This window comes from Apodemus sylvaticus, chromosome 5, assembly GCF_947179515.1.
Source record: "Apodemus sylvaticus chromosome 5, mApoSyl1.1, whole genome shotgun sequence".
Classification (NCBI taxonomy): Eukaryota; Metazoa; Chordata; class Mammalia; order Rodentia; family Muridae; genus Apodemus; species Apodemus sylvaticus.
In genome coordinates, this window is record NC_067476.1 from 88,199,277 (window position 1) to 88,202,695 (window position 3,419).

Here is a 3,419-nt window from a genome sequence, read left to right on the forward strand (position 1 = left end):
ACTGCCACAAGCTAGGAAAGGTTCACAAGACTTCTCTGTAATCTCTCTTCGGTTCTTTACACATCTAGAATTTCTCCAAGATGAATTCTTAAAAAGAACTCCAGTGGTAGATTATTTGCCTAGGATGTACAATGTCTTGAGTACAATCCCCAGTCACCCAAGCCAAACCAAACCAAACCCAACCAAACCAAACCAAACCAAACCAAACCAAATCAAACCGAACAAAACAGACCCAACCCAACCCTACCCAACCTAACCAAACCAAACTAACTGAATCAACCAAACCAAAGCCATTAAGAAAAACAAAACCCAATGGAACACACCAGTTCCCAATGGAAAACACAAAATACCAAGAACAAAAACTAATTGCTGCGGGGCTCTTTAGCAAGGGCGTGAACTAATGCATTAATCCAGACAAAGTAAACACCAGAGCCAATAAGACTTTCTGCTTCATTTTGTTTTTCTTTCAATGAAAAAGGTGATGCTTTGAAATAGTGGTATTGGTACTACCAGAGCTAGGTACCAAGAATTTTTTCAACTTACAGCAGTGGTTCCTATTAGCATCTTTAAAAATGTAGCCTACAAAATTACTTCAAAATTAGTTTCTGTTTCCAACAGCAGATGGAGATATTTATCGTATTTCAATGGGGAATTCTGTTTACAATCCATTGGCAATGTCTTTCCCTATAAGAGTAATAAAACAGGATCAGACTGAAAAGAGTTGGGTGAGGAGGGTAGACATTGCTTCGTATCATTAATTAGAAGTAGGCCAGATGCACAGAAACTAAACTACAAATGAAGAGTAAAGAATTAAATTTCGCCTTTTGCTGCTGCGCCTTCAGCCATGAGTACGCTCAGGCTACTGAAGAGGCTCCTCTCTAGTGTCCTCCGCTGTGGAGAAAAGAGGGTCTGGTTGGACCCCAATGAGACCAATGGATCGCCAACATCCATTCCAGTCAGCAGATCAGGAAGCTGATCAAAGATGGGCTGGTCACCCGGAACCCTGCGACTGCCCATTCCCGGGCTCGCTGCGGGAAAATCACCTTGGCCAGGTGGAAGGGCAGGCGTATGGGCACAGGGAAATGGAAGGGTACTGCCAACGCTCGGATGCCCGAGAAGGTGACCTGGATGAGGATAAGGATCCTGTGCTGGTTTCTCAGGAGATAGCGGGAATCTAAGAAGACTGACTGCCCTATGTATCACAGCCTGTACCTGAAGGTCAGAGGGAATGTATTAAAAAACAAGGGGTTTCTCCTGGAGCACACCCACAAGCTGAAGGCAGACAATGCCCGCAAGAAGGTGCTGACTGACCAGGCTGAGGCTCGCGGGTCTAAGACCAAGGAATCACAGAACTGCTGGGTGGAGCACATCCAGGCCAAGAAGGAAGAGATCCTCAAGACTGTCCAAGGAGGAAGAGACCAGGAAATAAAGCTTCCCTGTCTGTACATAGTGGCCTGGCCCTGGCCTCGCATGGATCAGTCATTAAAATAAAACAAGTCTTAAAAAAAGAATTAAATTAAATTTAAGAATTAAAGGCCAATTCTGGGACCTTTCCACTTAGGCAACTTAGATTTGGCAAATAGCTCCTTTGGACAGTTTTTTGGTTTAGCTTCTAACTGCAGAATACTTGGCCAATGCCAGGCAGAAAGGAAGAAGATAGTATGTGCAGAATGCACACACACACACACACACACACACACACACACACACACACACACACACATTGCATCACATACCTATCCAGTCACCAAAGAACAATGTACTGATTGGCACAGGGCCAAATATAGTGCTCCAGCCCTGGAACTTGAAAATGAGGGATGGATTTAACTTTATTGGAATCACATTGTGTGACACATTAGAGAGGTATGAACAAGTATCTTCTCATTCCAGATAGGAAAACTACAGACAAAAGTAAGGAACCACTGAAGCCCAAGTTGGCTAATTAATTTATTTATTTTGGGCTTCTATGAGAGTGTGGGCAAGGGATTACTTTCAGAGACAGAAATGACTCAAAGGCAGCTTTATTATAAAAGGCCATCCAAACTCATGAAAGCCAGAAACTTAGCGCTCACTGCACAGCCTAGCTCAGTAGGTTGGAGAATGTTCTTTCCAGGCAGCTCAATTGGTCTTCTAGGTAGTTCGGCTGCTCCTGTCTCTTGCGGGCAGTTCAGCTTGTCTGAGTGTCTCTCTCAGTAGTCTTTATATAGAATCTTGGTATGGAGGGGTCTAGTTCATCTGGTCAGATTCTGGGCATTCTTGAACCGTTTGGAGTTGTTTGCAACCTAAAGTTTAAAGAGCTTCCCTCTCTGAAGGAGTATTTTATCTAGGAGGAAATTGATTGCTACATAACACAGTCTATGCCTAAGGGAAAGGTGGTTCTCAGGAGGAACTTGAGGTTGCCTCACAAAACATCCACCCCCATAGCAGTGTCTTTACCATATCTACATGTTGCATACATCTTTGAGCTCACTAGAATAAAACAGCTGTAGTGAGGTAAAAGATGTGGAAGTAGCTATTTTAGTGATGTTCAAACTATGCCTTATAATAGGGACTCATGTTTTACAGCTAAAATGTGAAGGAAGGAGAGGCTTGTCCAGTTCGCAAGAGAAATTGTGTAGATGTTCCTTATTTTTTCAGGAAAACATTTCTTGGAAAACCTTGACACCTGACAGCACTTGCTTTCTCTTCACTTAGTGAAGAAGTGACCCTTTCCAGGACCAGGGACCTCTTCTACCTTCTTCTTGGTCTTTATTTGATATGTGAATTGTGTCTTGGGTATTCTAAACTTCTAGGCTAATATCCACTTATCAGTGAGTGCATACCATGAGTGTTCTTTTGTGATTGGGTTACCTCACTTAGGATGATATTCTCCAGTTCCATCCGTTTGTCTAAGAATTTCATGAATTCATTGTTTTTAATGACTGAATAGTACGCCATTATGTATATATACCACATTTTATGTATCTATTCCTCCATTGAGGGACATCTGGGTTCTTTCCAGCTTCTGGCTATTATAAATAGGGCTGCTATGAATATAATGGAGCATGTGTCCTTATTACATGCTGGGGAATACTCTGGGTATATGTTCAGGAGTGGTATAGCGGGGGCCTCCAGTAGTATCATGCCCCGTTTTCTGAGGAACTGCCAGACTGATTTCCAGAGTGATTGTACCAGCTTGCAACCGCATCAGTAGTGGAGGAGTGTTCCTTTTTCTCCACATCCTCACCAGCACCTGCTTTCTCCAGAGTTTTTTATCTTAGCCATTCTGCTGGTGTGAGGTGAAATCTCAGGGTTGTTTTGATTTGCATTTCCCTGATGACTAAGGGTGTTGAACATTTCTTTAGGTGCTTCTCAGCCATTCGATATTCCTCAGGTAAAAATTTTTTGTTTAGCTCTGTACACCATTTTTTAATGGGGTT

The 3,419-nt window shown here is 42.8% G+C and overlaps 1 pseudogene; it reads left to right on the top strand.

Annotated features, from left to right (window-relative positions):
• The first annotated feature begins 844 nt into the window (after positions 1-844).
• LOC127684467 (60S ribosomal protein L19-like) lies at positions 845-1,429 on the top strand (annotated as a pseudogene).
• The last annotated feature ends 1,990 nt before the right edge of the window (positions 1,430-3,419 follow it).